This window comes from Labeo rohita, chromosome 7 (genome assembly GCF_022985175.1).
Source record: "Labeo rohita strain BAU-BD-2019 chromosome 7, IGBB_LRoh.1.0, whole genome shotgun sequence".
Taxonomy (NCBI): Eukaryota; Metazoa; Chordata; class Actinopteri; order Cypriniformes; family Cyprinidae; genus Labeo; species Labeo rohita.
Window position 1 is genome coordinate 58,465,118 of NC_066875.1, and position 20,639 is coordinate 58,485,756.

A 20,639-nucleotide genomic window follows, 5' to 3' on the forward strand; every position below is an offset into this window, starting at 1 on the left:
GTTCGCTGAAGGTGTGTTCGAGGTCATCAGGAGGTTGAGATCTTCACACAATGTTTGGAATGTTTAGAATGTTCACAGGACGGATCGAGAAACCTTCAGTCTCCTTCAGAACCTTCCAGACACAGTTCCACTGCTTTAAAGATGTTCATAATAACATAAAAACAAACAATGAAACACATCTGTTTTTATTTCTAAAGATCTGTCTCATCTGCCTGTGACTATGAGCGATATACTGCCCAACATGCAGTGCATTAATAATAATAATAATAATAATAATGACGTTCATGACGATGATGATTGCACTGCATGATAAATATTTTGTAAATATTATTGTCAATATTATTTTTAATATAAACAGTTTATTATTATTATTATTATTATTATTATTATATTGCATGTGTCCATCATCTATATTAAAATATATTAAATGCAATATATATTAAAATATATTACATTACATTTTATTATTATTATTATTATTATTATTATTATTATTATTATTAAAATAAAATCTAATAATACATTTTTAAAACTTTAAATTATATTACTTTGTTTCTTCTGTTGTTTAATCAAAATATCAGTATTAAAATAGCATGAGGGTGAAATCATGGTTTGAGCGGATGTTCATGTTGAGATTAATAATAATATATTTCATGTGTTTCTTTATTTTCCTTTTCTTATCACGCTTCTTCAAATGTTTCAAACTAATCATTATTTATTTATGATTAGATATTTAATTAATGATCTTTTTCCTGTGTCCTTTCTCTTGCTCTGCAACTTGTTAGTCTTTTGCGAAGCCCCTTTAACAAACAAAAGTCAGTTCATGTATGACATCATCCTGCAGGAAGTGACATCACTTTGGAGGGAAACCAACAGCACAAACATTAGTGAGTATTACTACTACAACTCTTGATCTGAAACCATCCTGAGTGATCAAGTTACACAAATAACAGTCTGATAACATCAACATTTCACGAGATGATTACAATGTATTCAAAGTGACATAATCAATAGTAAATAATCAAGCTATCGCTTATAAAATCCCTTGACCAGAGTATATTTCTAAAAGTCTGTTTACACTTAGGTGCTTCTTTAAATGATAAAACAAGCACATTTCAAAAGTTTTAAAGCGTGCAATGTGTCGCATTACAGTAGTGGCTCGCCTTATTGTGCTGCATGTTTACAGTTATTATCTCTCAAATACAGATGGCATTTTGCATATTTTATGTAAAAAAGCCATCTGGCAATCTGAAAAGTTCATGGAAATGAAAGGTCCATTGCAATGCATTGTGGGATGCAGTTGTGTGCATTTTTGTTCTGTTGTGTATGTTGCAAATTATCACATATAGTACGTCATCTGCTTATTCTGTGTGTATTGAAATCTCTCAATCCCTGCACAGTGAACATACAGCTGAGTCCAGGCTAATAGTTGTTTATCAAATCGCCATCTCTGTGATTTCTCAGTGATTATCTGTGTTGCTAAAGTTGATCATGTTGTGTTTTCTCTGCCGATCTGGGTGCAGTCGTGCGTGACAGTAACAGTGTGTGTGTGTAAGAGAGAGCATCTGCAGCGTCGTTCTTTCACACACACTTAACCTGATCTGGAGAGATTTTCAAAATCTCATGCGATTAGAGACGGCAGGGCTGAATTTGAAGACGTCTGTGCTGTTTCAGGAGATTCAGCTGCAGTTTAATGAGCAAACGCTACTGAGTAAGTGTGTGTGTTTGTGAGTTTGATGTCACACCAATGTAGGTCAGCTGCTAGTTTGATGATGTCATCGTCTGCGAAATCACCCACAGCCAATCAGACGAGAGAGACGAGCAGGAAAACAGGCTTCCCTTTCCAGAGCTCTGCAGCTGTTCACACACACACATGCACATCTGCTGCTCATGTACATGACAGACAGAAACATTAGTGTTTAAATACTTTAGTGTATATGAATACATGTATGCATTCAGTGCTTACTTATGTGTTTTACTTTTCCCTCAAAGATGCCCCCCCCCCCACTGTTGTAAAATAATTTCCCTTACATACTGATAAACATTTCAAATGATGATGATTATGAATTTATATTTGATGCACAGTAAAAAAAAAAAAAAAAAAAAAAAATATATATATATATATATATATATATAATGTAATTGTACATGAAACAAAGATTATTGAAGTGTTTTAGAAAATACTATTTTAGTTTATATAATTAAAAATTGTTTAATTTAATTAAATTCATTAATTTAATTGTTTAATTGTAACTGATTGTGAAATGTATTCAAAATGTGTAATAAATTAAATGATAATAAAATGTAAATAATAAATTTGAACACAAAATTCTAATTTCTTCATGATGGGATTTTTCCCATCATATTAATATTAAGTAAACGAGTTGAATTTAAAGTAATTGAGTGGATATTCATTTTTGCCATGTTTTTTTTTTTTTTTTTTTTTTTACAATGCAAAACAAATTATTAAAACATTTCAGGTGTTTATTGACTTGCTGATCAGACAAAGTGTTCTTGGGATTGTAGTAGACAATAAAGGATTTAACAATTAGTTATGAAAGTTTAAAAAATAAAGAAATAAAATCTCATTAAATAGCAGTGAGAATCCCATTGACAAACTGATTTTTAACAATAACTTATAAAACTTTAAAGACATCTCCCTACACTCTCAAACTACTTGAAAGTTCGTGTATATTTTGCAATAAATGTAAAATCTATTATTTTATATCCATAATCAAGATAATAAAGTCATCTTAATAAAATATCCATTATTTTCATTTCAGTTGCTGTATGTCATTTGTGATGCTTCATGGGATTGTAGATCTTTCTCTCATTAAAACTGTTAAAGTGATAGTTCGCCCAAAAGTATAAATACTGTCATCATTTAATAACTCTCAAGTTGTTCCAAACATGTATGAGTTTCTTTCTTCTGTTTAACACAAAAGAAGATATTTTGAAGAATGTTGGTAACAAACAGTTGCTGGTAGCCATTGACTTCAGTAGTAGTTTCCCCCCATACTATATGAAAGTCAATGGCTAGGAGCAGCTGTTTAGCTGCTAATAATCTTCAAAAAATAAAAAAAAAAAAAAAAAAAATTCCTTTAATAATCATTTAAGCAGCACATTTCACAAAGAGAAATCCCTATCAAAATCAAAATAAAACTCCCTTTCCGGCCAAATGTCCGACCGCTGGGCTTCATGCACGACACCATTGAAACTGAGAAGTGTTTTCCTGAGTCCAGATCAGTTCCCTGCCAAACTCACCAGTGTGTGTTTGTGTTCGTGCTCTCCTGCATTGTTGCGCGTGTAATTTTACCCGGCGTTCGTTGTGGTCTTTGGCGGCGGGTGACATTGTTTGCTATACTATAAGACTGAAATAGCGTCACATTGTAAACAGTCTTCATTCAGCCAAGTAATTTAGCCACTTTCTTTCTCGTTAATGCCAGATTGTTAACATGAGGCAAAAAGTAGCTTATAAGATTTGAAACTGAGTGCCAACAAAGAATGAGGTCGACAAGAAACCAAAACTGACCCTACTGAACTGTATAGATATGATTGGACGTGATTGTGTCACGTCACACAGCAGGTTTGAGTTCAATGCGGCCAAATTAGCCTATACCTGTCAGAACTGATTAGCACAACAAGTTACACTTTTTGGTTTTCTATTAAATATTATATTGGAAGTGCATAATGCCATTGCTGAAGTACTATTGTTGAAAGAAAATATTGGCAAATCATAATATTATTTGTATTATAATTATGAAGTTATTGTTTTTATTTTATTATTATTATTATTATTATTATTATTATTATTATTTGTTTTCTTTTTAATTTTTTTAATTTAATTTTAATTGGTACACTTTGCAATGACAGTAGCATTTTTTACTGATTTGTAAATAAATAAAAATCTACAGTTTTAACTTTAGTGTCATTAATTTATTTATCAAATATTAAAATAAATTGTTATTTTTTAAATTGTTTTAAGACAGTGTTATTAATAATAATTTTAGTAATATTGTATTTTATTATTGCTTATTGTTATGATTATTTTCATTCTATAAACAAGCAAATAATCAAACAAACAAACAATTGCATAAACCAAAGGACACAAGCCTTTTTTTAATCATAGATTTTTATTAAACTGAATTTTTTACATGCTTATTAATGTTTTAATCATTTTCAGCATTTTCCATCAAATATTAAACTTATATAATTGTGTGAGATATATACATACATACATACATACATACATACATATATACATTATATATATATGTATATATATATATATACCCTAGTGGAAAATAAATATACTAAAATGTATTTAAAATACATCTATTTCATGCTAAATATACTACATTTACATATACATATACATATACATTTACATATTACCTACTTGATAAAAATACCCTGCAATTGTACTAAACTGGTATATTTAAATTGGAACAATTAATTTTGCACTTAGTGCACTTTAATTGTGCAGAAGTAGTGCTGAAGTCCAACTAAAGATACTTAAATATATTTGGTTGTGCTTAAGTGGAACTATTGCAAGTATGCTTTAAGTACACTTTGAATATTTTGTATTTAAAGATCATACAATCCTCATGAATAGTGACATTAAAAGATATTTTAGGCTTAATGTTTTTTAAAAAGTGCTTTGTGCATATATATATATATAGATAGATATATATATATATATATATATATATATATATATATATATATATATATATATATATATATATATATATATATGTGTGTGTGTGTGTGTGTTTTATTGTCAGAAATAATAAATAAATATAAATAAATAAATAAGGACACATATGTTTCAATCAATGGGTGCCGCTGGTGTTTCAAACTCTGTTGTGTTACACGCACTTTTCACAATCCAGTCGATTCCCAAAGGATAAAAGCAAGTCCCACCCGAAACGTGTTTTTAGTTAAATCATCTGCTTCAAAGCACCTAAACACTGCTTTTCAACTGATTTCAAAGGGATGGTGCATCGCGAGGACGAAAGGGAAAGTGATGCTTCGTCAGTCCAGAGTTCATTTCAACTGTGGCTGCGCTGGCACTCTGACCTTGACATGTGCTGATCAATGATCATGTCAGAGAGCTTCAGCTGCAGTGGATTCCTACTTGATTTCAGACTCATTTGACTCCTACAAAGCTAATCAGTCCATCATTTGCTGCTCCACCAGAGCACAGACATCACATTATGGAAATTAAATGGGCTGCGTGTTGACTCAAAATGTGTAAGCGGGTCAGGTTAATCTTATTGATATGTTTAAGTGTGTCAGAGCAACAACTGGTTTTGTCTTATCAGGTTTAGCAGAGTCTACAGACTCTCGTAAGGCACATGGTGGCTGGCAGATGTTGTTTTTCAGCATGAATTCTGAGGTCAGTTAAGTGTTATCTTCCGTAAAGGTTTGCGTTGTGCAACTGGGATCTGAAACCTCCCATATAGCTCAGTTAAAGGGGGCCATGAGACCCTGAATATTTCCCAACATCTCCCTGGACTGACTGAACCCACTGAACTGAGCTTTACACGTGGCTTAGCATTTTTTGGAGCACTGCCTATGCTACTGCAAATGATGATCAATGTTTACCATTGACTATAGTATGACGAACTGAAAGAGTGTAAGTAGGTATTACCTTCAATAATGGCCATATAAAATTGTTATCAGAAGTTAATTATTGAAAACAATTACGGACTTGTTTGTCATGCAAATATAATTGTTATTAATCCACACTGAACCCAAACCCCGAAGTGATGGTAAAATGAAAAATCCTGTCTCAATCTTATGCCGCTGCCAAATCCGCTACTTTCTATGTGGAACACAAAAAAAATTGAAAAATCGGTGGGAAATTTTTTTTTTTTTTTTTTTTTTTCCTTTTGTTTATATGAAAGTCAATGGGATTCAAAGTTATTTGGACTCCTAACTTATGTTGAAAGACATCTGTGTTCTGCAGAGGAAAGTCAAGCGATGGTAGACTTATTTTTGGGGCTTTTCCTGTAATCAACTGGGTTCAGTAAGTGTGAATGATGTAACCTGTTAATATGCTCGCCAAAATAACTCCACACTGCATATCTGGGCAATGTAAAACAGGCCTTATTGGACTAAGGAAATCTGCCTTTTAATTACACCCGGAAGCTGTAAAGCAGTTAATAGGAACACTTTGGGGTTTGGGTTCAGTGTAGATTAATAACAATTTGAATACAAATTAGATTTGCATGACGAACAAGTCTGTAATTGTTTTCAATAATAAACTCACAATAAACATTCAATACTGCCACTGTCAAAGGTAATACTCAACCTATTAACCCAGAAATCACTTTTATTTTTTCATTTATTTATTTATTGTGCAGATTTTAATGCTGTCTGTGTGAAAACTCAATGCAAACCTGCTTTTGCAGATCTTACTCCTGCACATTAGACAAGCTGTGTGAAACATTAATAGGTTAATTAATACGAATCTACAGCATTTCTACCAGAATTACAGTTTCAGCAGTCAAACTTTGATATTCATTCTCTATGGTAAATTTTATCTGACATAGAAACGGTTCCAATAAAGTGTCTCTGTACAGGGGTTTTAATCATTTTTCTCGTTTTTGTGTGCTAATAAACTCCATCAGCGGCTCTGCTGGACTGCCTTAGACAAGCTTTTATGAGGAGGGACACGCGTCCACTTTTCTATTCGTTTTTACAAATCCTTTGTTGACTCTATTTTGCATATCCTGTGCATTTCTGCATGAAATTAGATATTAGTGTATTTATATCTTCTGACGCGGCCCAAATCACACGAACCTCTTGCTTAAGACTGCAGCGCAGCTGTAACCAGAACCTTGGAATGCGAACGCGTTTTGTTCCACCAGGCGATTCAACAACGGGCGCGAACCATTGCCGAAAACAGGGGGGAGGCGTTTTAGAATCAAGGGCTTTCATCGACGTTTAGCGTCTGTTTATCGAAATGTTGGTGGGTTTGGGGGCCAGAACAGCTATGGTAACACATACGCCACATAACTGCCCTAAACGCTTCAGCTCCGGCGAATCGAGCTCAATGGCTAATTTCGCGTCCCCCCATCCATAACTCAAGTCGACTTATTTGATTGACGGCTCCATATTTTTTGTACGATTTTTTTTTCTGTGGCTCCAGAAAGGACAAAAACGGGGTAATACAGACAGAGAGGAAAAGAGGGAGAGAAAATAACAAACGCTGCTGGAAAGAAAGTGAGAGCTCAAGAGCGCTGGGAGCGACCCAGGGTCAAGACTGTGAAAAATACATATATATTTCACAGACAAAGGAGTGTCGACTTTTGCTCATTTCTGTATTTTAGGGAACTTGGGCACGCCGACATCATAATTATTTTGCATAAGAGAAGGTAAGTGCCATTTAGGGCTTTATAACAGCCTGTATATATATATATATATATATATATACATACATCAGCCTATGTGTCGCATTAATGTGCATGCAACAATGTGTTGCCTATAACTGCCGGTCACGATTTGTTGTGCATAATTAAATAAAACGTAAATATTCATAGACCGTAAGTGCTGATAGTGTCGTAAATATCCGTTTTAAACAACACACTAGACGTGACCCTAATCTGTTCCAGCGGCTGGAAACTTGTAAACAAAAAGCAGCGTTAAAATCAGCTTGCTTAATATGAGCCATGACTGTATATCCTCTAGGTTGTGAGCGTTACGGAACCAACCCACATTTCTGCAAGAGTTTTTGGTGGATTTTTGGGCTGTGAGTGCGCAAACGTTGTTTAACACGAGCTAACATGTCAGTTTACTAGTGGTTTAACTCGTGATGGTCTTTGTTCATGGATTGTGCAGATCTTGCGCATGAGAGATGCGTACGTGTTGCATTTTGTTGATGTGAACTTGAATTTTAAAAGGAAAACATTGGCTCACGCGGCGGGCTGCACCTCCAGCCGCGGGCCTTTCCGCGGTTCTGCAGAGCTCTGTTCATTTACGCGCCGTGGCTGTGGAGAATGTGTGTCAATGTCAAAGGGAGGTGTGTCGCGGGCCCAGACAAACCCGCAAAGCCCCTTTGCAGAAACGTCTGCACGCAACAAACACGCACAAAGACCGTGTCCTAACAAATGCGGCTGGACTTACTGAGATACACGGTTATCTGGCTGTCGAGTCCTCCGGCGGTTTATCTGGGGTCTTCAGTGACTCATACAGCCTTTAAAGGAATAGTTCACCCCCCAAAAAAAAAAAAAAAAATTTTTTTTTCCCCCCTTCTTTTACGTAAGGCATTTTTTTTACACAATATCAACGATGCTCTTTTCCTTACAAAAAAATGGACTATAATTCACACAGCTGAGCACTAAAACACATAGTTGATATGACTATAGCCTGTATTCCATGTCTTCTGGATTCATATCAAACATCTTTGTGTGACTAGCATCAGAGTTTGCAATAAATAAATATATAAATAAATCACCACAAGACTAAAATTTGCACATTATGATATGGAAAATCAAAATGAGCCCTTATAGTTCCCATTTCTACTGTGGACATTTAATCAGTGTTTGTCTTAATCTTTCAACAAAAAACAACAACAGTTTTTTTTTTTTTTTTTTTTTTTTTTTTTTTTGTTTTTTTATAGTTTTTTTAATTTGATGTGAGCTCAGATTGTCAGACTGTGTGTTGCTTAGTGACACACAACACTCGATCCGGCTTATTTTCAGTGTAACTCTTTCTAATGTGATAATTGTTTACATAATGAGTTGCTCTGCCTCTGAAATGATTTTTCTTTTCAGGTGATGTCATCGGTCCCTCGTGTTTTTTAGCCCCTCCCCTTCTAGCTACCTTCAGTGTAACAGCCGGGTTCTAGAAGTAAAAACCCATTCATTTTGTTTGGGCATATTTGTAGCAAACATCAAATATACATTGTATGGGTCAAAATGATCAATTATTTTCTTTTATGCAAAAGAAAATCATTAGGATATTAAGTAAAGATCATGTTCCATGAAGAATTTCTGTAAATTTCCTACCATAAATACATCGAAACCTTTTCATTAGTAATCATTTTTTTTTTGCACCCTCAGATTCCAGATTTTCCAATACTTGTATCTCGGCCAAATATTGTCCTATTGTAACAAACCATACATCAAAGCTTATTTATTCAGCTTTTAGGTGATTTCAGAAAATTGACCTTTATGACTGGTTTTGTGGTACAGGGTCACAATTAGTAAAGGCAGACTTACAAGCGTTTTACTTTCAGTCTGTTCCTTACACAAAGCTGGCATATGACTTGGAATATGGTGCGCTAGTTGTATGGATTACTTTTTAGGTATTTTATTGTGCTATTTTGAGCTTGACAGTGTGAATTACCTTCCATTTTCGTCTCCTTTTATGTTTCACAAAAGCAGAAGGACATACAGGCTTGTAAGAACATGAGTGTGAGTAAATTACACAACTTCATTTTATAGGTGAACTGTCCCTTTAAAGACACCCAGTGAAGTCCCTGCTGTCTTTCACAACATTACAGCTGTTTAGATACTGATGTCTCAGGACTCTGGCCACCCATTTTGAGTCTGGCATTTCTAAATTGTTTGGGTTCTATTCGTGGGTTGAGCTTGTAAGGTAAAGAGAATTTCAACTGTTTCAGAGACGCAGACCACACCAGTGCTGATCTCTGTGGAGTGTCATCACAGCACTACAGAGTTTTGTTAATGTAGTCTTTGCTGTTTGTTGAGTGATGCATACAACACATCATTACTAGATGAGCAATGAGTAGAAGAAGTGATATTTTTAGACTGACTAATGTAATGACTGTAGTAAAACCCTCTGTCAGCAAACTTTCATTTATTGGTTGTATTAAACATTTAATGCTCTTACTTACTATCTATGTATATCGTTCAGTTGTTCTATTATTCTTTAGTTCAAATCTATTTATCTATCCTGAATATGTAAGTGTATAACAGCACAAACACTGAGTACGTGCAATATGCCCAGATGTCATTGCAGTGTGGTGTAAGTCTGAACCTGTAACTGGAGTGATGGGAACAGTCAGGGTGAAACCGATAAATGAACAGTCACTGATGTGACGCTGCAGACTCGTGTGTTTTGTGGATCTGCTCCTGCTGGTACAAAGCTCCCTCTGTTCCCACGCATCCTCCAACCCTTCAGCTCCAGCTATTTTTGCTCTCTGTGGGTTTCTCTCCCCATTCATTCACTCACCTCACTCTGCCCTCTTTAGCTTGTGTACATCTGAAGGATGAGGATAAACACTGGTTTGTAGGCGGATTTGAACCTAGATTTGTAAGACACGTATCTTTAGTGGGATAAAATGCTTTGGTAGTTGAGATCAGGACTGGGGAATACAGTATATTCACAATATATTTGCAATAATGTTGTTGTTGCCGTAAAATTGTAAATATCACAATCATTATAATGCACTTTTGGCTATTAACTTTCCTTGTCTTGAGACTTCTGACTATATAATTGCATGAATAGCATCTCTGAACAGTTTCAATAATTTCGGTGAAATGCTAAAAATGCAATGATTTTTTTCTTGAATTTTTATAAAAAGTCTTTTTTTTTCAACTAAGTATTTTAGTAATTTATTTTTGTTTGCTGTTTTTTTTATCATGCATTGTTATATTGGTGCATACTGGTGCACATGATTTTTTACTGTATTTTTAATCTAACTGGTGATAGTGTTCAGTTTAAATAATTGAAACGAGTCACCCTTTTGAGATAATTCAGAGCAAGTATATAAATACTGAACAGTGGCTAAAAACAGGCTGGAAATGTTGAGATGTTTTATAGCTTTATAACCCAGCCTTATTTGAGAAATAAGCTGTACATGAGTTGTCATGGCTTGTTGTAACCAGGCATTAATTAGTGCAACTGACTTCAAATAATGACAGTGTTGTCCTGCTGCAGTGATTTGACTCCACCCACATGTTGTTTTTGGCTGTAGAGTTGTTTTGTGATGGTTATGCTGTGAAAATAATTATTTAATTACAATTAAATAATTTTGATGCAGCATTTGCTTGATAGCACTTTCTTGTTTTGTCTTGTTTTTTTTGTGAACTGCGTGTACTGAATGATGTTACATTATGAAACATTGAAGCAGTGCAGAATTCTGGGTAAAGTGAGGGTTTACATAAGCGAAAGAGTTTGAGGCATTTCAGTGATGTCACATCCTCATGGCTGTGGTCATAGATTACATCTGCATAATAAGATCTGGAGATGTTTTGTGTTGCTTCCAAGTGGTGACGAGCCTCCAGCGTGAAGGTCGTTCCAGAAGCGTGTGTGTGTGTTGGAAAGGGAACGTCTTGTCTTACTGTGATGTGGCTCTTTAATGATGCACATCAGTTACGCAAGAACACTTAATCATGTCGAATGTTTGATTCTCTGTAATGAGCCGCACCATTGTGCTTTACTGAAAAATCACAGTACACGCTGAGCCGTAATGATGGAGAGAATCAGCACGTCATTTAATGACATTTAAATCGCTGAGATTCACCAAGAATGACAGGACTGAGATTCCTTCATACTGTTGGAGAAAAAGACATGATACAGATTGGATGGATGGATGGTTGGATGATTGGATGGATAGATATATTGATGGATGACTAGTTGGATGTTTATATTGATGGATGGATAGATAGTTAAATAGATAATTTGATGGATGGAAATATAGATAAATGGATGGATGGATAAATTGATTGATGGATGATAATTAGATAGATAGATAGATAGATAGATAGATAGATAGATAGATAGATAGATAGATAAATCAATGGATAGATGGATGGATGGATAAATTTATTGATTGATGGATGGATAGATAGATAAATAACTAAATGGACAGATAGATAGATGAATAGATAATTGGATGGATAGATGGATAAATTTATTGATGGATGGATGGATGGATAGATGAATAACTAAATGGACAGATAGATGGATGAATAGATGGATGGATGGATGGTTGGATGGATAGTTGGATAGATGTATAAATTTATTGATTGATGGATGGATAGACAGATAAATGAATGAATGGATGGAGATAGATAGATAGATAGATAGATAGATAGATAGATAGATAGATAGATAGATAGATAGATAGGATGGGATGGATGGATGGATGGATGGATGGATAGATAGATAGATAGATAGATAGATAGATAGATAGATAGATAGATAGATAGATAGATAGATAGATAGAGAGATGGATGGATGGATGGATGCATGGATAGCTACATAGATAGATGATAGATAGATAGATGGATAAATGTATTGATGGATGGATAGATAGATAAATAACTAGATAGATAGATAGATAGATAGATAGATTAATAGTTGGACACATTTATTGATGGATGGGTGGATGGATAGATAGATAAAAAAGATGGATGGATGGATAGATGGATAAATTTAATGATTGATGGATGGATGGATAGATAAATGGATGGATGGATGGATGGATAGATAGATGAATAGATAATTGGATGGACAGATGGATAGAGCGAGAGAGAGAAAGAGAGAGAGAGAAAGAGATAATAGTAGTTGTAGTGAATCCGTCAGAGGTTTGGCTGCTCTTTTCCATCTGGACTGATGAATGTGGCTCATCGCTGTGGGAAACACACGAGTGAAGGAGCAGCAAAACAACACTGAGCGCTTTGGCGTCTCTCCGTGTCTCCATGGCGGCTCCTGCAGTTCATTCTCTTTTCTTTTGTCATCGGAACTTTGTAGATGAACAAACACAGCTACAGAGCCAAAAGCAAACGGATAAACACATACACCACCCAGATCTGTTGTGAGCTGCTGATCTGAAGAGTTTGGTTATTATTAATATTTTCTCATTTCAGGATGTGTTTGTGTTACCTGTTCAGTCATGCTCAGCATGTCTCTGTGTGTATTTGTGTTATTGAGGCATTAGTTTATTCTTAGAAAGTGTGACAATCAGACAGGTGTGCTTGATTCTGAACCGGAACCAAAATTGTAAAGCGCTATTAAATACAGATACTTATTAATGTATATGTTATTGCATTTGTCCTATAGAGAAATCTTAAGGATTTAAGTCAGAAGTTAAACTGAAGACATTCCGTTTAATCAGAGAGCCGATTTCAGAACAGATATCATGGGGCTTTAAGGTCAGTAGTATCTGTGGTTTAACTACGCAGTGTCAAATGGCTCTTGCAGAGGTTTAGTTTAGTCAGCGCTGGTTTGAAGTTGTTCGCTTGTCATCTTGTGGCAGAGCATCATTAAAACAAGTAGGGCGTTTTTAAAATCACACCAGTGCAACTTCTAACAATTACCGAGTCTCAAATGGAAAAAATGATGAAAATGCATTTGTAGTCTGGAGCCTTTCTCTTCTTAACTCATTCAGATGCATAGTATGATCATTTTATTTATTTATTTATTTATTTGTTTGTTTGTTTGTTTCTTCTAAGATAGACAATTGCAATTATTTAAGTTCGAGGTAGCTGCTTTATTTATTTATTTATTTATTTATTATTTTCTGGTAAGCCTATTTTTAAATGTACTCTTAAAAAGGAAATGTTACATTTACTTTACACTTTACTAAAAGTGATGTTTTTATTTTTATTTTTATTTTTTGTATTTTGCATTCTTTTTAACCATTATTACCTTGTTACTTGTCATTTGCCTAAGAAAACATTTATTTATTTATGCAGTATTTATTTATTAACCATTTTTACCTTTTCACTATTTGTTTACATAAAATAGAGCATGTGTACGTTTGCATTATTTATTAACAATTTTTGTATTTATTGTATGTATTTATTTTTCCTCTTATTTATTTGCCTGAAATAACATTTATTTTACAATTTTATTCCATTTTTACTTTATTTATGCATTATTTAATTTAACTTCACTTTATTGTTTTACCATTAAGGAGGTTTTTGTTTGATTTATCCAAATTTTTTAGTACAAGTTTGTCCTAAAGCAAAGTAAACAAGCCTAACACAAGCGTGCACTGTTTCTACTGAGTTTTCTTGCTGATCACCACATTAAACTGTAGATTTGGCCTCTTTACACAAACTCTTTGAGGGTGTTTTCTGAAGCAGCTCGAGGTCTCTAGGGTGTTTCTGTCTCAGCCCAACATGGCTGAACTCTTGAAATAGCACTCACACTTACCAGTAACGTCACACTACACCGTCCTCAACTCTGGGTCACTACAGCAAGGGCGTCTCTCCAAACGTTAATGAGACTGACTGAGGTTGTTTTTCTTTTCTTTACATATAACATTCAATGAGCTGTGTTCTTGACAGACTGTATGATGTTGATAACATGAAATTGTGATTGTGTCATGCTCTATTGTAATGCTTTTGTACGGTTTCCAAACTTTGCTTGAGGTCCATGTAGGAGCTCCGCAGTCACATGTGGCTTGATGTCTTGAGGAAAGTAATCCACACGATATACAACTGCTGGCCCAAGAATAGCGCGGCCGCAACATATCCAAGTGTCCTTTATCGTAATGCCTAAAAATACAGCCAAACCTCTAAACGTGTCCTGCCCTACTACCAAACTGAAACTCAGCCTGCAGATTTCTAGAGACGTGTGCTACTGAGGTTTGCAAAATGATTTTCTTCTTCAGCCTGTTTGTGTTTTTTAGTAACATATCTAAACATTCTTCAGTCAAAATGCATTTAGTTGAGAAGCAAAATGACTTAAGATGAGAAGTCTTGTTTTCTGAGAAAGTGGCCAAAATTAAAGAGTTTCTGCTATCTTTCTGCGTTAAGAATGAATATCTGCCAAATATTTATAAGTTACGTTTATTCAAGTTTATTTATACCATTGGTAGTTTTTTTTTTCTTGTTTCAAGCATGCATTTATTTTATTTTTTTTCTAGAAAACAAGACTTAAATATATTTTGTCATTTTGCTTTTCAATACAAAAATGATAGTTATAAAAAAAGAGAGATTATTGTGTTATGTTTTACAAGAAAACACTATTTCAGTTTTTCTGCTACCAAATTTCATGTTTGATTCATTGTGTTACTTGCTGTTTCTTTGTTATTATTTGTTATTATTTTTTTTGTAAAATATCTGCCAATTTAATTTTCTGACCTCATTGGCAGATTTTTTTTTTTTTTTAATTAAAGCATAAACTTGCTACATATTTATTTATTTATTTATTTATTTATTCAGAAAACAATAATTCCCATCTTAGTAATTTTGCTTCTCAAGTAAATGTATCTTAATTCAATAATGTTTAGATGCACCAAAAAAACTAAGAACATTTTTATTTATTTATTTATTTATTTATTTATTGCATACTTTTTATGGTGCAAACTGGATGAACAGAAAAAAAAAAATACTTTCAATATTTTAAATGCAATAAATAAATAAATAAATATTCATTATTAAGATGCAACCATTGTAATATCAAGGGTGAGATTGTGTTGACGCAATATTAAGCTTTGGTAATTCTCATTTCTCTCTGTGATTATACCTGTAATCACTGTAAAAACATTACACACCCTGCTCATATCGGTGTAATCCTGTAAATATTAGTTCTCGATATACAGAAACACACAGCATCCTCAGCTCTTGCTGAATCATTGTTTGGGTCGACGGCGCACAATCCTCTTCCAGCTTCCTGTCCTCTGCTTTTGATTAAAACCCTCAATATCCTACGTACCGCTACAGTCAGTCAGTCAGCTGCTGCTGGCATGATCCAGCTCCCCTCATCTGCACCCAGAGCAGTTCAATAATAAAACAAAGCTCAAAACTGATCCCAGATCAGCACAGTTGAGCAAAAAATGTCATCAGTGTCCACATGCCATCTGAGATGTTAGTTTGGCGTTTCTTTTGCTCTGTTTTCTTCCTGTATGTCAACTGTGGACTCATTAGTGGTGTTTTAGTCAAGCATCACTGTTAGTGTTGCCATAATATTATAACAATTTGATTAAATCTTTCTGTCTTGTTTTTCAGTATCCTGTTCTAAATTAGAATTTATATATAAATCCCTAATATAAATATGTAATTATTACACAAAATAATGATGTATACACAATGATAAAAAGTGGAAGTGACATACAAAGTCATTAGCAATTATTACACTAGAATTCAAATTTCAAAAATATGACAAAAAGTCATAAGATACAATATAATAATTATGAAAAGATAAAAAGTCTAAATTGTGACATACTGCATACTTATGAGATAAAATGTCACAATTATGAAAAAGTTGAGATTAAAAGTCTTAATTTTGACATATTAAGTCATAATTAAGAAATAAACAGTCAGTTATATAATAGCCATTATGAGATAAAATGATAAAATGTTATAATTATGAAACAGATTAAAAAGGAAAAAAAAACTGACAAAAATCTAAAATTGTGACACAAATGTTGTACATAATTCAAAATTATGACATCAAAATTCATTACAAAATAAAATGTCATAATTATGAGATAAAAAGTCTAAATAGGCATGATAAAAACACAAATTTTCATTGCTTTGCATAAATTTGTTTTATCTCTCAATTTTGATTTAGTATGTGGAAATTTTGGCCTATTTATCTCAGAATTATTACTTTTTTTTTGTATATCCCATTATATTATGATTTACCAAATCATGATATTTTTCTTATGTGGCAGATATTGGCTTTCGAACACAAGACACAAAATGATGCAAGATAAAAAGTCTTGTTTTCTGAGAAATGGAAATGAGTTTATAATTAAAACAGGTAAAAATATCTGCCAGTTAGGGTCTGAAAAATAAACTTGTTTTCCCTATGATTTCTGCAGCTTTTTCTGACCCCGTTGGCAGATATTTTGTTCTTGTGTATATAGGTTTGCTGTGTTGCACATTTGCTCTTAATCATGAGCGATGAAAGAGCATCTGCTGCGCAATAACATTTTCTTTGGAAAATGAAAAGTTGCTGGAGCCATTGCAGTTATTGGTGCAGGTCTGTCAGGAGCATTGTGCTTTCCTCTGACATTCCTGCATTTATTGATATGCAGGAGAGAAGCAGGGATGTGCTGGCACGAAACGGAGAGAACGACATAAAAACAGCAGCGTGTTTGCCAGCGGAGTTGTTTATCAGTTCACACCGGAGTTGTTTTTGAAGTCCCGTAGAGGCAGGCCATGAGAGAGAGACGGTTCAGTAATGGGACCAATGATTGTGTAACCGCTGCCATCTCTGCATTTAGCTTCTTCCTGTGTGTCTGCATAATGTCTTTAGAATGCACGTTTATAAACTCTAGCATTGATTTGTAGTGAAAATATGATCATTTTGAGGTATAATAAGTTTGGGGTTGATACGATTTGTTAATGAGGAAGTTTCTTCTGCTCACCAAGGCTGCAATTATTTAATCAAAAATACAAGTAAAATTGTAAAATATTATTATAATCTCAAATAGCTGATTACTATGTGAATATCTGTTAAAATATAATTTATTGCTGTGATCAAAGCTGCATTTTCAGCATCACTACTCCAGTCTTCAGTGTCACATGATCCTTCAGAAATCATTCTGCTCAAGAAACATTTCTGATTATTATTAATATTGAAAACAGTTGTGCTGCTGAATATTTTTGTCTTACTCCATCCAAACATTTGATCAGTTTCAGTTGTTGTGACAGCATCATCAAGCATTGTTTTTCAGTTGACACGTAGATGTAAATATACTGACATGAATACTGTAAAATGACATTTAATATGATCATGCAACATTTCCGTCAAAATACCAGCTAATTTGTTGATGTGTGGATTGAAAGGATTATTTATGTTTGTTCCTGGCGGAAAGTTTTCCACTGTTTTTCTCGTCAGGGCTGTAAAATATGGTTACAGCTAACTCAATCACGTCATCTGGGTCTCATAAGGATTTGTAACAGAGAAATCTTTGTCAAATTCAAATGTGTTGCACAACTTCCCACTGCTTTGGGCTGCAGAGTCAAAGCCAGAGTAAATGAGCTTGCTGTCCAGTCGATTGCGCTGTCTGTTGGTTTGTACAGATAAATGCATGTTCTTTTTACATGCATTTTGTGTTTTGCTGTTTCCATTGAATGCATGACACATTAAATGTTAAATGAGTTGTGGATGCTGTGAATGTGAACTTTTGAAACATTTAATTGCATTTCATTGTTGAAAGTTCAGCAGAACGATGTTCATACAATTCTGCTGCGTCGTGTTTTAGCTGAGCAAGACGCCGTTCACCGTTTTTCAGCATGATTTCAGCATGAGAAACGTTCAGCGTCGAGATCCCAGACAAGATGATTGTATTTTACAGTGCTGGGTGTGATTTGAATAGATCTGCATATTCAGAGCATATTAACATAGTCTGATTTGCATTGGCGTCTGAAGAGAGACGGGTTGTGTGTCATAACTGAACGCCGGCGGTTCGTATCGATCCATTCACTCCTGCGCAACGTCCATTAGAGTCCGTCAATAGACTCGTGGCCTGTTTTCACTCCTCTTTCCCTCTCGATGCCAATATTCCTCTGAATTAGCTCCATCAGTCTCTTCAGAAGCAAATTACGTTTGGTTTTATACTGTTTTTGCCACTGCTGATTGGAGTCATGAGACTCTGTGGCTTGAATTTTTAACAGTGTGCATGTTTATGGAGTTCATTTTAATGGCCTCAGTGGGTGAATCACACTACAAAAACACAAGAGAAAATTAGGAAATTATATTTAGCAATAATAGATGAAAATGATGAATATATATATATATATATATATATATATATAGACATTTTTCATGTTGACTAAATATTTTGCACCCAAATACTAATTGGTTTATTGTGTCTGAATATTTTATTTCATTTTCATTTTTATTTATATTTTTCTCTTCAGTATTCTCAATGCAATAACAGACTCAAGCTTCATTATCTTTGAGCAAATATTTGAACTAATTGAAATATTTATATATATTAAATTTTAAATAAATTATTTGTTCTTGTTCTTGACAGGTTTTTGTGAGAATTATCTAAAGCCTCCAGCACTGTTTATTTTTCTTTCCTTTTTTAAAATCTCTTGTCATGCTTTAAAGATGTACACACCTTGCTAAAAAATAACTTTTTTTTTTTAATCAAAAGTATGAATATTTTAAATTAAAATAATAAAATATTTTATATTTTAAATATAATAATTACTATTTTTAAATTTATTTTGTCACTAAATTATTTTCAAGCTGGATACTTTTTTTTTTTTTAAAATAATGATCAAACAGCGTTTATTTTTGAACTTTCCCAATTTCAGTCACATGACTAATTTTTCTTTTGATTTTGTCTCTAGATGTGACCTAGACATGTTCCTGACAGGTTTTTGTGAGATTCATCTCAAGCCTCCTACACTGCTTATTTTTCTTTCACACATTTTCTGTCGTTTATTTCCATTTCATTCCTGACGTTTCTTTTTTTGTCATCCTTTCTCGTGACAGCGACTCAAAACTGATCAATAACACTGCACGATCAATAATTACTGTCTGAAAACACAGCATGAACTCTATTGACGTCTTACAGAATTGTGGTTTCTCAGGTTCAGGGTTTCTCACCATTGTGAAAAACAAGTGAACTTCAGCCTACTCAATATATAATAAAAAACTCAATACTCAATATACTTAAAAAAAATCTATATTTTTATTACAAACTAACTGTAATGTTGTTGGACATTTAATTGCATGCTATTTACAGTTAAATGAAGACTTATTGTAGTTTAAATGTATTTTAAAATGCATTTATTTCAACTTTCTCAACTATTTTTTTTTTTTTTTGACCCACTTAAGTGGGACCTGAGTATATCTTCATATGGAATTTCATCATTCCATTAATTTTGAGTTACAGTTAAATTGTTTACATGTGCTGTAGTATGTTAGTGAGCACATTAAAATGAGAGTATGACAAAGCATGACAAATGATTATGAAAACATTGCTTTAAAATGCATTTTAATGTAAAATGTTTATTTTGAAATTATTTAAAAGTGTACTTAAGTGTGGAAAACTCATGAAAACCTTTTTTTTGGTACACTTAGGGCCTAAGTAATTTCATCAGTGTTATGCTTTTCATCTGACTGTATTTAAAAGTGTACTTAAGTTAACACTCATAAAAGCACTTTTTAAGTACACTTAAGTAAGTACACTTAACCCTTTTATTTCATTAAAATTATATTGTCTGCAAATACAGGTCTTTTTTTTAGTACATCATTTAAAATGTACTTTAAATTTAGAAATTTTAATGTGACATTTAAAAGTGTACTTAAGAGTGTTAAGATTAAGAAACTGTCATGAAAAATCTCTGCAAGTGCACTTAAGTAACCTTTTATTTCATTAATATTATACTGAATGCAAGTAGTTGTTAAACAATATATGATTTAAAATGTACTTTAAAGTAAAACTTTTATTTAGACATTATTTTAAATGTACTTCAGTGTGTTAAGAATTAATCATGAAAAAAAAAACACTTAAGTAACCTTTTATTTTATTGATATTATGTTGTCCACAAATAGTTGTTCAACAATGTATGATTTCAAATGCACTTTAAGTAAAAAAAAAGAAAGACATTTAAAATGCACTTAAGTGTGTTAAGAAACAATCATGAAAGCAGTCTTAAGTACACTTATGTAACCTTTAATTTGTTTAATATTATATTGTCTGCAAGGATGTTAAAAAAAAAGTTAGGAAATAGCTCTAA

General features: G+C 33.4%; 1 protein-coding gene across 2 annotated transcripts in view; it reads left to right on the forward strand.

The window, feature by feature from the left end:
- The first annotated feature begins 6,961 nt into the window (after positions 1-6,961).
- The window catches only part of ndrg2 (NDRG family member 2), a 37,885-nt gene continuing 24,207 nt past the window's right edge, over positions 6,962-20,639 (forward strand). The window contains exon 1 of one of the 2 annotated variants that reach the window (XM_051114225.1): positions 6,962-7,385. The gene's annotated coding sequence lies outside the window, so the exon portion shown is untranslated. Of the gene's footprint in view, positions 7,386-14,519; positions 14,574-20,639 lie in introns of those variants that run through there. The other variant, XM_051114226.1, reaches the window with a different exon arrangement.